The following is a 20449-nucleotide window of genomic DNA, read 5'->3' on the forward strand; positions in this document are numbered from 1 at the left end:
GTCCGTGGCTGAAATATTGATCAGCCGAAGCACCAGGTAAAAACCTTTACCCAGTTTGTGTCCCTTCCTGGGGTACGACTATTTAGAGTGGATAAGTACATCCAAAAAGGGTAAAGCTCTCTTTACCAGTAAAAGGAGGTTCAAACACTTCTCCTTTAATCGTGCAGCCTCTCCTATGACTGGGATATCTGCCTTTACGCAGTCTCAACAGTCTTAATTGTCAGGTTCAGGAGAAAGTTCCCAGGGGCAGCACCAGGATCTTGGGGGCAGAAGGCCTATAAAGCAGAATGTTAAGGCCTTCTCATGAAGGAGCACCCCCACTCGTTTGGGTGAGGGGAAAGGTCCTGCGATTCTCAAGGTTACATTTAGAGTTTCAAGAGCCCGGATGGCCCAGTCGGCTTATGATCTGAGGGTCTGGGGTTCGGGTCCTGTTTGGGTGCTGCCTGTGGGGTCCTTGGCTTCTGATGTGACAACTTTATGTAAAACAAGGGGTCCGCTAGCAGGCGGAACAGACGCATTTGTTTTTCCAGGGGATCAGTTTTCACTGAAATACGCATTTCCTCCAGCTCTGCTACCCCTACGCCTTCTCCGCAGGATTAAGCAGGAACAGAAAGAGGTGATTCTGGTGGCCGCAGCCGGGTCCAACAAGATCTTAATTTATCGAGATCATAAAGATGGCAGTAGGAGTCCTTTGGACTCTGCCATTATAGCCAGACCTTCTTGCACAGGGTCTGGTATTTCATCCTACTTTACGGACAAGGAGTTTAACAGGTTTGACTGTTGAATCCCACTCTATAAAAGATCGTGGGTGATCTCCTTCAGTAGTGTCTACTTTGACTAATGCCAGGAAGCCGCCTTCCAGAATCACTTACTATAGAATCTGGAAGGCATAGGTTTCTTGGTATGGATCCAGAGGTTGGCACCCCAGGAGGTATGTCAATAGGCAGGATTCCTGCTTATGGGATCTGAAATGAAGCTGGCCTTGACTTTTATCAAGAGCCAGATCCAGGCCGTGTCGATGTCTTTTCCTGTGGCCTCTTGCTTTCCACTCTTGGTGCATAGCTTATTCAGGGGGTAACACAGTTTATTCCCCCTATCAGGGCACCTCTAAATCCTTAGGATTTAAGATTGGTCTTATCGGCTTTGTTAAATCAGCTGTTTGAACCTTACGAGAAATTCTCATGGTTCTTTGACAAGAGATTTTTTGCTTGCCATTTCTTTTGCTAGAAGAGTATTACAACTTGGTCTTCGGTTCAGACGTTTTTTCAGATTTTATCAAATCGATATTAAAGGTCTGTCAGGTCAGGAGTGCACCGCAAGGTAGTGGACCCTATGGCTGACCGCTGCGGACAGGAGTCAAGGTGATAAGGAAGGCAGGTCCACCGGAACACCAAGACAGATCCCCCCGGGGTTAGAGCGTAAGATTCCCTGGGGCGCAGAGTCTAAGAGCCAACAGGTGTTCACCAGAGCCTCTAGTGATTGCTTGGCTACAAAACTGAGGACTCCCAGTAGGGGGAGGGGTTATATGGGGGAAGTTCATGCCTTAAGGGGCGTGCCAGTGTCCAGCACCTGATGTTCCGATATAACCCACATAGTTATTACTATGGCACTGTGTCCCCTGATGTACATCAAAGAAAAGGATTTTACAGGTAAGCTGTTATAAAAATCCTATGTTTTTCTTTTTCTTTTCTCCAACCCATTTGACTATTCTCGACAGCACTATCACCTTATAGTATTTTTGGCTATTGGGGACTGCTAGCCCTCCTTTTTTTTTTTTTTTTTTTTCCAATATTAAAAAGGAGACTCTTAGTTTTTTATTTTTCCAAACAAAATTCATTATCAGAGATTTAAGCTTTGAGAAATATAAATTGGGTAATGCTATAGGCATCATCTGGAATTTGTAAAGAATCTTTGGTGGCAAAAACATCTTTAACGTATTGATGCGTCCTATCCAAGAAAGTGATCTATTATCCAGTCTTTTAGTTTCGGTTTTAATTTTGTCTAACAGTGGTATGTAATTTAATTTTTTTATATCTTCCTCAATGAATTCGCTAATTTTATTCCTAAGTATTTTAATTCTTTCTTCCATGGGAATTTTCATTCCTTTTGGAGCTGCCGTTTTTCAAATTTACTTACATTTATATTTAAAATTTCGGATTTTGCTTGGTTGATTTTAAAATTTGACAGTTCACCATAATATTATGTTCTATGACCTTTATTAACTTGGGCATTGTATTCCTTGGTTTACTTATATAAAACAATACATCATCCACAAATGCAGCCAATTTATGTTCATCGTTTCCAGCCTTAATTCCCTTTATCTCTGGGTCATTTCGGATCATGGAAAGTAGTGGCTCTAAGGATAACACAAATAAAAGGGGTGACAATGGGTACCCTTGTCTCTTCCCGTTTTTCATCTCGAAAGGAGGGGACTATGTACCATTTATCTTTATGGTTGCTATGGGATGGTAATATAATGTTTTAATCCACTGAACCATTTTTGGTCCAATATTGCCAATGTCTGGAACATGAAACCCCAGTCTACCCTGTCAAAGGCTTTTTCAGAATCTGTTGATAGTAGTTTCCCTGGAGATCCCTTTTCCTTCATCTGCAACAGCAGCAGCATAGTTCTCACCCTGTTATCCCTTCCCTCTCTCCTTGAGATAAATCCCACCTGTTCCGGATTTACCAGTGAGTTCATAAGGGCCTTCATCCTGCCTGCCAAGATTTTGGCAAATAATTTTGTATCTGCATTTAGGTATAACTAGAGCACAGTGTCCCATCTTTCCCCTCCTTCCAGATTATGGTTATCGAGGCAGACGGGGCCTCTCTTCTCATCTCGTATTTCGCCCCTAGTCCGTTCATATATCTACATAACTTTGGGGTTAAAATTTCTTTATACTTTTTATAATAGCATGTTGTAAACCCATCAGGTCCGGGGGCTTTTCCCGGGGGGGGGGGGGGGGGGGCGAGTCTCATAAGGCCTTATTTATTTCCTCCTCCGTTATGGGCTTTTCTAAGGTTTCCCTTTCATTTTCCGTAATCCTAGGCAATCTGGACTTTTTTAGAAAGTCTTTTTTTTTCTTTTTTTTTAACTGATCCGCCTTCTGTTTTACTGAATATAGCCTCTCATAATATTTTTTGAATATTTCTGCTATTTCTTTTGTTGTATGGGCTATATCATCATTCCAAGTTAGAATTTTTCCTATATAGTTTATAGAGTTTTTCTTTTGGAGCATTCTTGCCAAATATTTAGTAGGTTCCCCCCCCCCCCCCCCAGCTATTCGGTTAAGGCCTCATGCACACGAGACGCGGGTGCAAACTCTGCTACACACATCTTTTTAAAAGCCGAAACCGGCGTTTAGAAATGCCCGTTTTGGCACAATTTTTTACAGCGCTTTAGCGGCGTTTTACTGTGTTTGCATCTAGAAGCGTTTAGTTAAGCTAACATCATAGACCCTCCCCAAGCTCAAAAAAATAGGATTTTTATATACAGCTTACCTGTAAAATCCTTTTCTTGAGAGTACATCACGGGACACAGGAGGTTCATTACATAGTGGGTTATATAGGCACCTCTGGTGATTGGACACTGGTTAACCCCCAATTAAGGAGAATTCCTCCCCTATATAACCCCTCCCATATGGGAGGCACCTCAGTTTTGTAGCAAGCAATAGAAAACCATGTAAAAACCCAAGAGGGACGGGAGCCCTGTGTCCCGTGATGTACTCTCAAGAAAAGGATTTTACAGGTAAGCTGTATATAAAAATCCTATTTTCTTGATCATACATCACGGGACACAGGAGCTTCATTACATAGTGGGATGTCCCATAGCAATGCTCAGATTGAGGGGAGGGAGATGCAGATCATAATAATAGACTGCCATGGACCGGAGGACCTAAACTGCAGCCTGCAGTACACTGCGCCCAAAGGTGATATCCTCTTGCCCTCTGACATCCACCTGATAGAATCTGGTGAATGTGTGGACTGATGACCAAGTTGCAGCCTTACAGATCTGAGCCAGGAAGGCCTGGTGATGCACTGCCCAAGAAGCACTTACAGCCCTAGTTGAGTGCACTTTCACTTGAAAAGGAGGGATCTTCCCTTTAACACTATAATCCGTCTAATCCACCTTGAGAGAGTGGATTTTGATGCCGCCTGGCCCTTCCTAGGGCCTTCCGGCAAAATAAATAAGCAATCAGATTTCCTTATCTGAGCAGTTGTCTGAAGATAGATACTGATTGCCCTTACCACATTCAAAGTGTGCAAAGACTCTTCTTCTGCGGACTGTGGGTCTGGAAAAAAGGATGGTAGGATTACATCTTGATTCAAATGGAATCCCAAAAACACCTTAGGCAGAAAGGACCTGTTGGGACGCATTACCACCCGGTCCTTATGAATAATTAGATACGGTTCCTTGCTGGAGAGAGCTGCTAGCTCTGACACTCTCCTAGCCGAGGAAATGGCTACCAAGAAAACCAATTTTTTAGTCAAAAAGGACTAATGAAGCCAGATGCCAAGGTTCAAATGGTTGCCCCTGCAAAGCTGAGAGAACCAAATTCAGATCCCATGGGCATACCGGAGGTTTGACTGGTGGTCTTAACCGCATAGCCCTCTGGATGAAAGCCCGCACCAGGGAATGCGATGCAAGTGGCTTCTGAAAAAACACTGACAAGGCCGAAATCTGCACCTTGATAGTGCTTACGGCAAAATTCATTTCTAGGCCTGACTGGAGAAAGGCCAAGATCCTGCTAATGACATACTTTCTAGGATGCCATTCCCTGAGTTCACACCAGGAAACATATGCCTTCCAGATCTTGTAGTAAATAAGCCTGGAGGCCGGCTTTCTGGCATTGACCAGAGTAGAAAGGACTGGCCCCGAAAGCGCGCGATCCCTCAGAATGTGGATCTCAGCAGCCAAACCGTCAAATTCAGACTGCGTAAAGCAGGATGGTAAATTGGACCCTGTGAGAGCAGATCTGGCGGGAGAGGAAGGATCCATGGCCTGCCTACTGCCAACTTAATGATCTGTGCATACCAAGGTCGCCTGGGCCAAGCCGGGGCTAGCAAAAGTACCGACTTTGTTTCCCTCTTGATTCTTTCCAGAACCGTGACAGAAGCGGGCACAGGGGGAAGGCATAAATTAGATTGTACTAATCCCAGGGAACTGTCGGAGCATCCGACCCCTGAGCAAGAACATCTCTTGTCCTTGACACAAATTTGTCCAGCTTTCTGTTGAATCTGGACACAAACAGATCTACGTCTGGAGTACCCCACCTGCGACATATGTTCTGAAAACACGTCGGGGTGCATTCTCCTGGGCACAACTGCTGGTGGCTCAGAAAATCCGCCTGCCAATTTTCAACTCAAAGGAGGCGACCATTTTCCTTAACAGTCTCATGCACAACCGAATGGGGAAGATCTTCTGCCCAGAATTAGGCGCACCAGACTCCCAATGGCCAAGGCCTTTGGTCTTGGTAGAAACACCCCGCCTTGAGTGGTGTCGATGACCATAACCAGGTACTCCAACCTGGTAGCAGGCTGTAGGGATGATTTTTCTAGGTTTATAATCCAACCTAGGCAATCCAGGAGGTCTAGTGTTCTGGCAACACTGTGGTTCAGGAGCGCTACTGTTTTCTCTATGAGAAGCAAATCGTCTAGATACGCCATGATGGCTATACCCTGAGCTCTTAGGTTTGCCAAGAGAGGGTCTAGAATCTTTGTGAAGACTTGAGGAGCCGTAGCAAGCCCGAACGCCAAAGCCACAAATTGAAAATGGTGCCGCTCTACCGCGAACCTTAGATACTTTTGATGTGCGGAAAATATTGGCACATGAAGATGTGCATTCTTGATATCTATTGATGCCATAAACTCTCCCCCTTGCAGGGAGGAGACCACAGCGCGTATTGACTGCATTCGGAAGGACCAGATGCGTAAAAACCGGTTCAGATCCAGGATAGGTCTGACACCTCCATTTGGCTTTGGAACGGTGAAGAGATTTGAGTAAAAGCCTGAACCCTATTCTTTTGGGTCCACTTCTACTATCACCCCCTGGGATAGTAAGTGATCTAAGGCCAGAAATAGCGGTCTTTGCTTTACTGTATCCCTGGGGATCCTTGACCTTAGAAAGTGAGAAGGTGCAATCTCCTGAAACTCTAGCTTGTAGCCCAGAGATACCAAGGAGACTACCCACTTGTCCCGGATCTCTTCCCATCAGGCTTCTGCAAACTGCAGGAGCCTTCCCCCCACCCGGCCGAGCAGGGGTGCCCCTTCACAAGGAAGCTTTTGGGCTCTGCTTGGCAGGCTTTCGCCCCCAAGTCTTTTCCTGCCCCTGGGCCCAGCCTTGAGCCTTTCCTGTAGGGGGAGGTTGGGAAGGCCGTCGCCACTGCTTAGAGCTTGATGCTCCGGGAGAGAGAGAATGCCCAAATGATGGCCGTTTGCTCCTTTTGATTGGAATGAGAGTAGATTTACCCTTCTGAAATTCTTTGGACGAACTTGTCTAATTCCTCTCCAAATAAATGTTCCCCCTTAAACGGGAACCCAATCAAATGCTTCTTGCATGATAGCTCAGCTGCCCAATTTTTTAGCCATAGGGCCCTTCGCATTTGTACCAAAGGAGAGACAAACGAGATGCTTGTTGGACAATCCAAAATTGCATCAATCATAAAACACAGAATTTGAGGTATTTCTGCATAGTTCTCCACTTCCTCACTGGGAAGGAGGCCAAGCATCTGCTTAACTTGTTCCTTGAGGAACTCACACAACCCCACGGCTGCGACTGTAGGTTGCACTACTGCGCCAGTCATGGAAAAGGAGGCTTTCTATAAGGTTTCCAGCTTCTTATCAGTTGGATCCTTAAATACTTGAGCATTATCCAAAGGACAGGTCAGGTTTCTATTCACGCAAGAAACAGCCGCATCGACAGATGGGACCCCCCATTTCTTGCATAGAAAACCTTTTAGGAGGAGCAAACAGTTTATCGGGATGTCCCCAATCCTCATACAAAAATGTATCCATTAAGGAGTGAATTGGAAAGGAAAAGGCAGTCTGTGGGATTTTCCTGATTCCCAGGGAAGAAACAGAGGACGTAGCGACCTCAACAGCAGACATTCTGAATGTGGTACGCACCAATTCAGTGTAATACTGCACCTGTTTTCTGAGTGCCTGGGAGGAGGGGACTCTCTCCTCTTCCTCTGATTCATCCGACTGTTCATGATCCCTGTCTCAAGATAGGGATCTCTCCTCATTGTCAGAAGTGTCATCTGAGAGAGGAATCTCAGCAGAGGGAGGGGATCTACCCCTTTTCCTGCTATCTTTCAGAGAAGCTGAGAAGCTGAAATAAAATTCATGATTCTCCCTTCAAAACCCTCCAATGTAGCCCTAAGGGAGTCCTCAGTGACATATACCGGGGCTGAAATATTAGGAGAGGCTGCAAAACCTGACAGGGGCACTGACTCATCCTGTGAGGCTGACTCCAGTCTTGCAGGGGGGGATGGTAACCTACAGGCATTTTTAAAACCCCTAGACCTAGGCGGTGATTTACCAGTGCCTTTGTTACCTCCCCCTGAAACCCTCTTATGAGGAGACATAGTCCTAAGCTACAAAGCAGAGGTACTAGTACAAAGTGCAATCACTGTTGTGCTTAAAGTCTCACAATAAATATATATGCTTAAACTGCACAACCTGATGCTGAGTAGGTGTCTTAGGTTTGCCTGGATCCAATCCCTTGGGATGCTTACTGCCCACAGCTCCTGTGTCTCCACTTACAGACCCCTGGCGCTCTGGGCTTTTTTTTTAATTGCCGCCTGGCGCCTGCGCAGTACAGCGCCGTGCACACCAACGTGCCCGGCTCGCAACCCCCCCCCCACCATTAGCACGGGAGCGTGCTTATCGCATGTGCACGAGGACCACAGGACGTCCAGGGGGTAAGGGGACCACCATCGGAGCTGCGCGGGACCCCCAGACTACGTGGGACCCCTGTATTACCTTTATTGTGGCAGGGATTGCAGAGGAGACGTGAGTCATCTGGGAGAACCAGGCTTCACTGAGCGTGTGTATCTGAAAGGCATGTAAGTATGCATCAGGCTGCTCTTACTCCCTCTAGTGGTGGAAACCAGGTAAGACATACAACTACTCAATGAAGAAATCCATAATATATCATTTATATAGGATTAACTTCCCTTACCTGTCCCCGCCGCAGGAATTGCTGAAAACCGACAGATTCCAGCCTTCACCCATCACGGCGGGCAGAGTTGTGCCAACCTTCAGGTTTTTTTGGGGGGTTCCTTCTCAGAAGAACCTCCTACCTGGACCTTGTAAAAGACTCTGCCGGAAACTTTCGTGCCACTATGTAAATAGTACACCAAGTCTGGTTTTTCCAGAGCCCAGTCTTCCAATAGGAGAGGACTTCTTCGGATGACGAGGCCCGGGTACCATACCATCTTGGGAGTCAAATATCGGCCCAAGATATGGATCCAGTTTGTTGTAGCCCTTAGGCCCCTGCAGGGACCTGCACAGAGCTTTCTTCAGAGCACATGTTTTACGTGACCAACCACCATAGACACTGGCGAAAAAAAACTGAGGTGCCTCCCATATGGGAGGGGTTATATAGGGGAGGAATTCTCCTTAATTGGGGGTTAACCAGTGTGGATTATCCACTTGCCACATCACCTGCCAGGTCACCTGCCACAAGTTGTGGATTGTCCATTTGCCACATCACTTGCCACGAGTTGTGGATTGTCCACTTGCGATATCACTTGCCACAAGTTGTGGCTTGTCCACTTGCCACATCACCTGCCACAAGTTGTGCATTGTCCACTTGCCACGCCACCTGCCAGGTCACTTGCCACGTCACCTGCCAGGTCACCTGCCACGTCACTTGCCACAAGTTGTGTATTGTCCACTTGCCATGTCACCTGCCACATCACCTGCCACATCACTTGCCACATCACCTGCCACAAGTTGTGGCTTGTCCACTTGCCACATCACTTGCCACGTCACCTGCTACAGGTTGTGGATTGTCCACTTGCCGCGTCACTTGCCACGTCACTTGCCAGGTCATCTGCCACAAGTTGTGGATTGTCCACTTGCCATGTCACTTTCCTCAAGTTGTGGATTGTCGACTTGCCACCTCACCTGCCACAAGTTGTGGATTTTCCACTTGCCATAAGTTGTGGATTGTCCACTTGCCACATCACCTGAAAAAAAGTTGTGGATTGTCCACTTGCCACATCACCTGAAACAAGTTGTGTATTGTTCACTTGCCAGGTCACTTGCCATGTCACTTGCCACAAGTTGTGGCTTGTCCACTTGCCACGTCACTTGCCACGCCACCTGCCAGGTCACCTGCCACGTCACTTGCCACAAGTTGTGGCTTGTCCACTTGCCACGTCACCTGCCACTTCACCTGCCACAAGTTGTGGATTGTCCACTTGCCACCTGCCCTGTCACTTGCCACAAGTTGTGGATTGTCCACTTGCCACATCACTTGCCACCTGCCATGTCACTTGCCACAAGTTGTGGATTGTCCACTTGCAATTGTTTAACATATTTTTTTAATGGTTTTTCATCATTTGTCATCATTGAGATTTTTAATGTCAAAAAAAATAGGTCACCTTTAAAAACGCTTATAAACGGTACCGGTGTTTTTCCACATTTTGTGTCTGAAATGTGGAAAACGTTTGCATCTGTGGTACAGTCAATCCACTTGTTGGTAATATTTTTTCCAGATTGGATGAGCAAGATCACTGCATCAGTTTGCATCAGTTTGCCTTGGCGTTACAAACGCTCCTGAATCGCACGGCTCACCAGGAATCCCCTATGGTGGCTGCTCCGGTACAACCTGAGTCGCAGGCCGTTCCTGCTGCTGCGCCAGTCTCTGTGCATGCACCCGCCTCGAGTATTACTTCTATAAGAGGTATGCCTGGTTCTGCTCTGCTTCCTCAGCGATTTGGGGTGATACAGCTCAATGCAGAGGGTTTCTCAATCAGGTTGAGATATACTTCGAAATGCTGCCCCAGGCGTTTCCTATGGACAGAAGAAAAGTAGGTTTTGTGATATCTTTGCTTTCTGAGAGAGCCTTGGCCTGGGCTAACCCTCTATGGGAGACGCAAAAACCTGTTGTCTTAAATTACCCTCAGTTTGTGGCCTCCTTTAAAAGGGTTTTTGACGTTCCCACACGCTCCGCTTCTGCTGCCAAGTGCCTCGTGTCCATCAAACAGAGTACGAGGACTATTGCCGACTACGCCATTGAATTCCATACTCTGGCAGCAGAGGTTGCTTGGAACAATGAGGCTCTCGTGGCTGCTTTTTCTCATGGTCTCTCAGATTCCATCAAGGATGAGATAGCAGCCCGAGATATACCCACTGAGTTGGAGAGCTTGATCTCGTTTGCCATCCTCATTTACTCCGGACTCAGAGAAAGACTTTCTCTTAAGGAGCGCTTGCGGAAGCCTCCTGTATGTTTGCCTCAGAGCTTTGTAGTCCCACCCATGCCTCCCTCACCTCCCATGTCTCCTGGTACCGAGTTGGTCAGTGAAGGTGAACCCATGCACCTGGGCTTCACGCGTCTCTCTGCGGATGAGAGAGCCTTTAGGAGGAGGAAGAGATTGTGCCTTTATTGTGGCCAGGCAGGTCACTTTTTTAAGTCTTGTCCTACCCATCCAGGGAACGCCCGAACCTTGAGGTCCTGTCATGGACAGACCTTAGGTGGCATTGTTTCGTCCCCAGTTATCCAGAAGGATAAGCCCCTGGTTTTGGTCACCCTTTCTTGGGCTGAGTCGTCCATCGAGATACAGGCGCTAATCGACTCTGGGGCTGCAGGCCGTTCATTGATGCTGCATTTGTTTCACAGCACTCGATTCCGCTGCAGCTGCGTGACACTCCACTTGCTATTGAGGCTCTTGACGGGAGACCTTTACAGCCTGCCCATGTGATTTATGAGACGGTTCCGTTGTCCATGGCCGTAGGGGCTCTTCACCATGAGATAATCCAATTCCAAGTTATTTCCTCACCCAGATTTCCGCTGGTTATTCATTATCCTTGGTTACAGAGGCACAACCCCTCTTTTGATTAGCTCCATGCTGAGGTTCTCTCCTGGTCACCGCAATGCAGTGAGACATGCTTCCTGAAGGTATCCAAGATCCTGTGCACCGCTTCTCTCCCCTCCCTGCCGGAGGAGTACCGTGATCTTGGCGATGTCTTTGATAAAGGTCAAGCCGGTAGTTTGCCTCCACACCGGCCTTATGATTGCGCAATTGACCTTCAACCTGGTGCCATACCTCCTCGTGGCCGGGTTTACCCTTTGTCGGTCTTGGAGGATAAAGCCATGGAGGAATATGTTGCTGGCGCACTTTCTCGAGGTTTCATCCTCAAGTCCCCGTCTCCTGCTGGTGCTGGTTTCTTCTTTGTGAAAAAAAAAGAGCGGTGAACTGAGACTTTGTATAGATTATAGGGGTCTCAATCGTGTCACGATTAAGAATGCCTACCCGATTCCATTGATTACAGAATTATTTTACCGCCTCAAGGGAGCAACGGTTTTCACAAAGCTTGACCTGAGAGGGGCATACAATCTTGTGCGCGTTAAGGAGGGCGACGAGTGGAAAACTGTGTTTAATACCAGAACAGGCCATTATGAATACCTGGTAATGCCTTTTGGCCTTTGTAACGCCCCGGCAGTGTTCCAGGAATTTATTAACGATGTCCTCCGAGATTTGTTACAATTGTGTCTGGTGGTTTATCTCGATGATATCCTCATATTTTCCAAGTCCCTGGAGAGCCACCACACAGATGAGAGAACAATCTCTAGTGTAAACTGGAGAAAGTGCGAGTTCCATCATGAACAGGTTATATTCCTGGGCTATGTCATTTCCACTGCTGGTTTTTCGATGGACCCAGAGAAACTGTTGGCAGTCCTACAGTGGCCTCGGCCCATGGGTTTACGTCCTCTGCAGCGTTTCCTGGGCTTTGCCAACTACTATCGTAAGTTTATTTGTAACTTCTCGTCTCTGGTCAAGCCTCTGACTGATATGACCAGAAAGGACGGTGACCCACAGAGTTGGTCTCTGGAGTCCATTAAGGCCTTTGAGACTCTCAAGGCTGCCTTTGTTTCTGCTCCTGTGTTGGCACATCCTGATTCTACGTTGCCTTTTATCCTAGAAGTTGATGCTTCTGAGACTGGAGTTGGTGCCCTTCTGTCTCAACGTCCTAACTCTGGGAGCGCTATGCATCTGTGTGGTTACTTTTCCAAAAAATTGTCACCTGCTGAATGCAATTATGAGATTGATGACAGAGAGCTGTTGGCGATCATTTTAGCCCTGAAAGAATGGAGACATCTCCTTGAAGGTACCACTGTGCCCATTCTTATTCTTACTGACCATAAGAATCTTACATTCTTGTCTGAGGCTAAGCGACTCTCTCCCAGGAGGGCGCGATGGGCTCTTTTCTTGTCAAGCTTTAATTACATTGTCTCATTCTTACCCTGTACTAAGAATGTAAGGGCTGATGCCTTGTCACAACAATTTTCCTCCACTTCCAAGTCGGAGTCGGTTCTGGTTCCTATGATTCCTCCTGATTGTATCTTGGCTACGGTGCACACCAGTCTTACTTCTCCTTTGGGTGACAAAATTCTTGCTGCTCAGGTCCATGCTCCTCCTGATAAACCTTGTGACCGCTGCTTTGTCCCAGAGAGTCTCCGTACTGCAGTGCTCCAGACCTACCATTTTCCCAAGGCAGCTGGCCATCTCCTGGGAAGAATCAACTCATTTGGGCCATCTGCCAACAATTCTGGTGGCCTAGTCTACGGGCTGATGTTACTGCCTTCGTAGCTGCCTGTTCCGTGTGTGCTCAGAGTAAGACTCTACAACACCTTCCAGTGGGCCTCCTACAACCCATACCCAATGGAGAGAGGCCCTGGACTCACCTGTCTATGGATTTCATTGTGGAATTGCCCAACTCCCAAGGCAACACTGTTATCCTTATGGTGGTTGACCGGTTCTCAAAGATGTGTCATTGTATTCCACTTAAGAAGTTGCCCACCTCTAAGGAACTGGCTTCCATTTTTTCTCGGGAGTTCTTTCGCTTACATGGGCTACCCAAGGTGATTGTCTCGGATATGGGGCAGTCAGTTTGTCTCCCGGTTCTGGGGAGCATTTTGTGCACAGTTGGGAATCCAGCTTGTGTTCTCTTCTGGGTATTACCCCCAGTCTAATGGGGCCACAGAACGAGCCAATCAGTCCTTGGATCAATTCCTACGTTGCTATATTTCTGACCATCATAACAACTGGTCTGACCTATTACCTTGGGCAGAGTTTGCTCACAATAGTGCCGTCAATACCGCCTTTTTGATTGTTTCCATTCATGGCGAATTATGGTTTCCATCCTTCCATGTTGCCTGACTTGTTTGTTCCGCAGAGTATTCCTGCATTAGAGGAGCATCTCCGCGGTCCTCGTTCCACTTGGGTAAAAGTCCAGGAGGCTTTGCGTTGTGCTAATGATAGGTACAGACTCCATGCTGACCGCAGACGCCTGCCTGCACCTTCCTACCAGGTTGGGGACAGGGTTTGGTTGTTATCTCTCAACCTCCGGCTTCGTGTTCCCTCACTGAAGTTTGCGCATCGGTTTATTGGGCCTTTCCATATCCTTCACAGGATTAACCCAGTAGCTTACGCGTTGGACCTTCGTCCTAGTATGCACATCTCAAATGTGTTTAATGTCTCCTTATTGAAACCGTTCTTCTGTAACCGATTTACCACCTCGGTGCCATGTCCTCACCCTATTCAGGTTGAGAACCATGAGGAGTATGAGGTACAATCCATTGTTGACTCCCGTAGGTTCCATGGGCGCATACAGTACCTGGTGCATTGGAAGGGGTACGGCCCGAGGAACGCTCCTGGGTTTCATCCTCTGACGTACATGCCCCTGTCCTCCTCCGCAAGTTCCATAGACGGGTCTTCTCGTCGGACTCCTCTGCTATCTTCTGCTCTTTTGCTAGCTCTTTTACTAGCGGAGGAGCCCGGCTTCCTTCTTCGCGCCGTCAACGTCCGGGGGGTCTTCTTCCGACTTCGGGTGTCTGGTCCCCCTCTTCGGGAAAAGGGAAAAGTCTGTTAATTTCAAAAGTACGGTGGACTAGCACACACACGGCCGTATTATTTTGAGTCAAAACTACTTTTAACCCAAAAGTCCACCGGAGCCCACACACGGGTGGATTGTCCGGCAGACTCGAGTCCGCCGGACTTTTCCGCTGTATAGTTTGATCGTGTGTACGCGGCATAAGGTGAATCGTGGTACTGCCTGTTTTTCTATTTGCACCCTATCCGGTTTATCGTACCTGGAATAGATTACAGATAATTGAGCTATTCTGGCTGCTAGGTAATATTTGTGCAGGTGGGGTAAACCCAGACCCCCTTTTTTCTGTGTAGGTAAAAAGTTTGCTGAGGGATTTTGTAGCCTGCCTTTCTCCATGTGAATTTGAGTAGTTTGCTTTGAAATGATTTGATATGGTCTTTTTTTTAATGGTATTGGAAGGGAATGGAACGGGTATAATAGCCTGGGGAGTAGTATCATTTTCACATCGCTAATTCATCCAAGCCATTATAGGTTATTCTTGAACCAGGACAAGAGATCAGACTCCAGCTTACGATACATAGGAGGGTAATTACTGGCATATAGAGCCTGTGTTTTTGCCATTAGATTAATTCCCAGATATCTGATGTAGGATTCACTCCATTCAAATTTGAAAAAAAAATTGTAAGAGGGCAACATTGTCTGAACGATATGTTTAGTGCTTGGGACTTGGAGTAGTTCACTTGGAGACCAGAAATTTTGGTGAATTAATCTAAGAAGTGGCACAGGTTGGGTATAGAGGTTAATGGAGTGGTGAGAAATAGGAGAATGTCATCCGCAAATTGGCCACATTTATGGGTCTGAGAGCCGCAAGACACTCCCTGTATGTTAGGGTTTTGGCAAATAGAAATGGCTAGTGTCTTAATGGCTATCGCAAAGACAAGCAGGGATAGTGGACAGCCTTGCCTGGTACCCTTCACTATGGATATTGGCTTGGAGTAATAGCCTTGGAGCTATGCTGTAGGATTTGAATAAAGAGCATGCATCAGGCCTATAAATCTTTCGCCAAAACCATGGCGCTCAAGGATCGCAAAAATGTATGGCCAAGAGACCGAGTCAAAGGCCTTTTGTTTAAAGACATTTTATTGAAATTTTGTGCATAACATAAACATTAAAGTCAATCGTTAGGGTACAGAACAAAGAAACGTTACAGTGCCTCGAAAAGTAAATGCAACAGTTAACATGAGAAGAGCTGGAAAGTAAACATATATAAGCGTAAGATGTTATAAGGTGAGGTTATCTGATAGGTATAGTGGTATAGTCGTAAGTACAGTAACCCACTGTGATTTAAAAGATGTTAAGTGATCAAAACAGGCACTGTGCTCGTTTGAAAAGAGCAAAATCATATACAGAGTCATTATCTCTTAGTAGGTAAGTACAGTTTTTGTCGATAGCATGTTAGTGAGGTAATGTTATGCGCATGTAAGCTCAGAAATTTGCATGAAGTGTTAATCTCTAGTGTAAAGAACTAGTGCGTATTGCACAAGGGATGTTTTTTAAAGGAAAGGGAACTGGTCCAGCCAGTCATTTTCGCAGATCGCAGACATATTTAGCGAATTAGGGAATCAGTGAATGATAGTCTGGGGATGTACTGAAAAGCAGCCAACTCGACCATATGCATGTAAAAGTAGAAGGGGTGTCATTAGCCTGATGTATCAGGTTCTCCATCTCAGCTGTTTTGTTAATGCGGTTGAACCATTCCAGTAATGAGGGGGGATGTTTGGATTTCCAATTGGCTGGGATACACATATTCACTGCCATGATCATATGCATGGGTAGGGATCCCATGTAGGCTTTTTTAGATTGAGTGGAGACATGGAAAAGAAGTTGAGCAGGGGAAAACTGCAGTGGGCGGGTAGAACATTTTTGGGTGATTCTATGGACTTCCTGCCAAAATGGCTGGACGATGGGGCATGACCACCAAATGTGTTCTAGAGTGCCAAGACTGGCCTGACCTCTCCAACATTGCGGGGAGATAGACGGGTAGATATGATGCAATTTTAGAGGTGTATAGTACCACCTGGAAAGCAATTTAAATGCGTTTTCATGAACACTGACATTTCAGGAGCCTTTGTGTATGACAGAGTATACACTTTCCCAATCTTTGGGATTTAGGGGTGATGGCAGGTCTCTATTCCAGGCTTTGGTAGACCAGTATTCGTTACTGGTCTGTTGTGGAAATAATAGATTATACGAAAAGGAGATGAGGTGTCTTTGTGGTTTGACCAATGTACATGTATGTTCGAAAGAGGTTAAAGTTTGAACTCCAGCTAGGGTGTAAGGCTTGGAGGTCAGAAAATGTTGTATCTGGTTGTATGTCCATGGGGAAAAACCACTTTTGAGCATTTTCCTCGACAGGTTTGTATAGGATAAAAGATGATTACGGTCATAGAAGTCTTTAGACAGGACTTTGGGATGAGGCCACAATCCCTTGAGAAAAGAGGGGTGAAGACCCGGTGGGAAAGCTGGGTTGAGTTTTAGTGGTGTTAGTGGGCCCGTGACTGAGGAAATCTGGTAGGTTTTGCAAGCGTATCGAAATGCAGTGAGTGACATGGCGATCAACGGGTGGGAAGAGTAGCTACGAGGGACATGTTTGGGGAGTAACCATGGTGTTTGAGCCACCGGAATCTGATCCAGGGATGTTTCAAGTTGAACCCAGTCTTTAGTGTTTAGGTGGACGTTCCAATCGATTATTCTGGTGAGGTGACATGCTAAGTAGTACTTATGGATGTCTGGCAGACCAATACCTCCCTGTGATTTCGGTGCGACAAGTCTTACATAACTCAGTCTGGGTTTCTTGGAGCCCCAGACAAAAGTCGAGCTGAGTTTTCGGAAGGAAGCAAAGAAAGTTTGGGGAAGTGAGATAGGTATAGTTTGGAGGAGATATAAGATTCGTGGTAAAATATTCATTTTTATGATGGCTGCTCTGCCGAACCAGGAGAATATGCCTTTTGACCACCTCTGAAGGTCAGCGGATATTGTGCGTAGTAACGGTAGGAAGTTGAGATTGTATAAGTTAGCTAGGGATCTTGGGAGTTGGATACCTAAGTAAGGTAAACTGTTGGGACTCCATTTAAAGGGGAAATTCGCTTGGCATTGGGCGCATATTTTTTCGGTCAGCGAGATATTTAGTGCAAGGGATTTTTTAAAATTAATTTGTAGGTTAGAGATGGTATGGAATTGGTCGAATAATTTGAGTAAGTTAGGGATAGATGTTAGGGGTTCTGTCAAGAATAAGAGAATGTCGTCCGCAAATGCAGCTGTTTTAAACATTCTTTTTCCTATATCTACACCTTTGATGTCTGAGTTTTCTCTAATTTGTCTTAATAATGGTTCAAGAGTAAGGATAAAAATTATCGGGGATAACGGGCACCCTTGACGTGTGCCATTGGAGATAGAGAAGGCATTCGACAGGTGGCCATTGACTTTCACTCTCGCCGTTGGTCCTGAGTATAGCAAATGGATATAATTGAGCATTCTATTAGGCAGTCCAAGGGCTTTTAAAGTCGCTGACATATAATCCCAGGCCACCCTGTCGAATGCCTTCTCCGCGTCCAGGGAAAGAAAGAATCCAGTATGTTTTTGGGAAGATAGCCAATGGTGGATGTTGAGAGCTTTGAGAGTGTTATCTCTCGCCTCCCTGCCAGGTATGAAGCCCACCTGATCAGGGTGTACAAGGTCAGGGAGAAGAGGCAAAAGTCTGTTAGATAAGATTTTAGCGTACCATTTCAGGTCAACATTTAGGAGCGAAATAGGCCTGTAGTTGGTAACCTGTGTGGCATCTTTGTTCGGTTTTGGAATTACGGCTATATGTGCGGATAACATATCTCGCGGGGCAGAGCATGGGGATGCACATGTGTTAAAGGAGGATAGGAAGTGGGGTAATAAAATTTGTTCATACGTTCTATAGTATCCGACGGGCAATCCATCAGGGCCCGGACTTTTACCTGCGTGCATGGCTTTAAGAGCCTTTCGAGCCTCTTCTGAGTTCAGTGGGGTGTCGAGCATCTGGCACGCGGAAGTGGGTATAGGGGTTGGGCTATATTTATTTAGAAAGTCGGATATAATTTGTTCCCGCCGCTGGGTAGGGATCGTCGGTGTATCGGATGATGAGGTAAGGTTGTATAAATTTGAATAATATTGTACAAATTGTGTTGCGATATCGGGTGTTGTTGATAATTTTTTGCCTGTCGGATCAGTGATACTGTGAATAGTTATTGATGCTTTCTTGGATTGAAGGGCTTTTGCCAGTATTCTTCCAGATTTATTACCATATTCATAAAACGTTTTCTGAGAGAGTATATATTTGCGTTTAGTCTGTTTTCCCAGTAATTCTAACATTTCTTTCCTTGATTGGATAAGGGTGGCAAGCAGTGTAGTGGTGCTCTTTAGACTATGTGCACGTTCTAGACGTCTAATTTTAGTGGCCAAGTCATTGAAGTGTTTTTTATACTCTTTTCTCTTTTTTGCTGCCGCTGCTATGAGGGTTCCTCGTACTACACATTTGTGTGCGTCCCAGTGAATGAGGGGGGAGGTATCTGTGGCTTTGTTATCCAAGAAGTAATGTTTTAATGTTTGCTCCACTTCCGCAGCTATAATCGGGTCAGTTAACAAAGATTGGTCTAGTTTCCAGGAGTGAGCGCGCGGGGTGGAAAATGGGATAGATAGTGTGATTGAAACCGGGTTGTGGTCAGAAAGAAACATAGGGTTGATGGAGGCGTGTGTGAGATAAGGTAGAGCTTCTTGGGAGATAAAGAGGAAATCAATTCTGGAATACTTTCCATGGGGTGCAGAGTAGAAGGTAAAGTCCTTTGTGTCTGGGTAGAGGGTTCGCCAAGCATCATGTAAAAGCAGAGTTTGCATCTGAGTTTTTATCGATCGAAGGGCAGCATAGGTAAGGGAGGAGTGTCCATTAGAGGTATCGAGTACGGGGTTCAAAGGAACATTGAAGTCCCCTCCCAGAATGAGTGTGCCTTCCTGGAACGTGATCAGTTTGGATATAGTTTCCTTGAAGAACGATACTTGGAGTGTGTTGGGCGCATATATATTTGCAAGTGTGAATGGTTTGCTTTGGAGGAGTCCTTTGAGGAATAGAAACCTGCCATCATCATCAGCTAAAGTGTCAGTGATCTGGAGGGGGCAATGTCGGGCTAGTAGGATGGAAACACCTTTCTTTTTCGCTAGTGTGGTGGTGGAATGATATGCTGTGGGGTAATATTTGCACTGGAGTTTCGGTATGTTGTCTGAACGGAAATGTGTTTCTTGTAAAAATAATATGTCTGCTCCACTTTTTTGCATGGCTAATAAAAGTTGTGAGCGTTTTTCCGGGATATTTAAACCCTTAGTGTTCAAGGATATGATTTTGAGATGGACTAGATTGGTTGCACCCCCAGTGGTGGTCATGACGTCGAGGTTAGAATGTGAGTGTAGATATGTCTGGGGATAAGGGGAAGAGAGAAAGAAAAACAAAACAACAACAAAAAAAAGGGTGTATACGGTAATCCGTCAGCAGGTAATAGCCCGCTCACCTGCGTCAGTAATAAGGGAATGTAATCCGGAGTATGGTAGAAGCCTGTAGTGTATGCCCTGTACGAAAGCACCGGGCAGTCCTACAAGCCACTGGTGAGGAGGTGATTGTCGAAAGACAAAGATTCAAAGTGTGAAAACCCTCACACCAACAGCTTCAAATTGTGAATGTAGAGAGTTTGCCGATGTATTACCAATGGTTCACCATTTTGCAATTCGCATGTAAGAGATCGTGGGTAGAAGTGTTTATACACGATCGTTGGGGGAGGGGCCTATCTGTAGTACTGATAGTGTACGTGATTCCCCCGTATAAAATGTGTAAGGGCGAAGAGACCTTATAGGATAGGCACGTTCAGATAACATTGGTGTAACATTGATGTCTACAAACATTACTTTGAAAATCATGTATAAAAGAAACAGACCTGTGAGCTAAATTAATAACAGAGAAACATTTCATGTTGAAAGATAACCGAGGGCGAGAGGAGGGTGGGACTGTCCCATCGAGGAAGCCAGGAAGGCTCATGTTAAATAGAAAGGATCTCTCCAGTAAGTGCTGGTGAGAGGGCCAACCGAGTTATTGATGTCGATATCTGGGCTAGGTCATAGGTTGGGTTATGGCTTTGCCAGATCGATGTGAGAGATCACATCCCCTCGCCCTTAACATAGTAAAAGAAACAAACATCAACAGGTCTAATGCAGTGAGCATTCTAGCACTTATGTGATATCTCATTAACGAGGTTGAGACAATAAGATGAGTGAACGAACTAATGATAAAGAGAACACGTAATCTAAGTAGGCATATAGA

At 46.0% G+C, this 20449-nt stretch overlaps 1 protein-coding gene across 5 annotated transcripts in view; it reads left to right on the plus strand.

Annotated features, from left to right (window-relative positions):
• The window catches only part of ARID4B (AT-rich interaction domain 4B), a 2504499-nt gene that overhangs the window by 706937 nt on the left and 1777113 nt on the right, over positions 1–20449 (plus strand). The window lies entirely within an intron of this gene.

The sequence above is a fragment of the Lithobates pipiens genome, unplaced genomic scaffold (assembly GCF_037356315.1).
Source record: "Lithobates pipiens isolate NorthernLeopardFrog02 unplaced genomic scaffold, aLitPip1_a1.2 Scaffold_18, whole genome shotgun sequence".
Classification (NCBI taxonomy): Eukaryota; Metazoa; Chordata; class Amphibia; order Anura; family Ranidae; genus Lithobates; species Lithobates pipiens.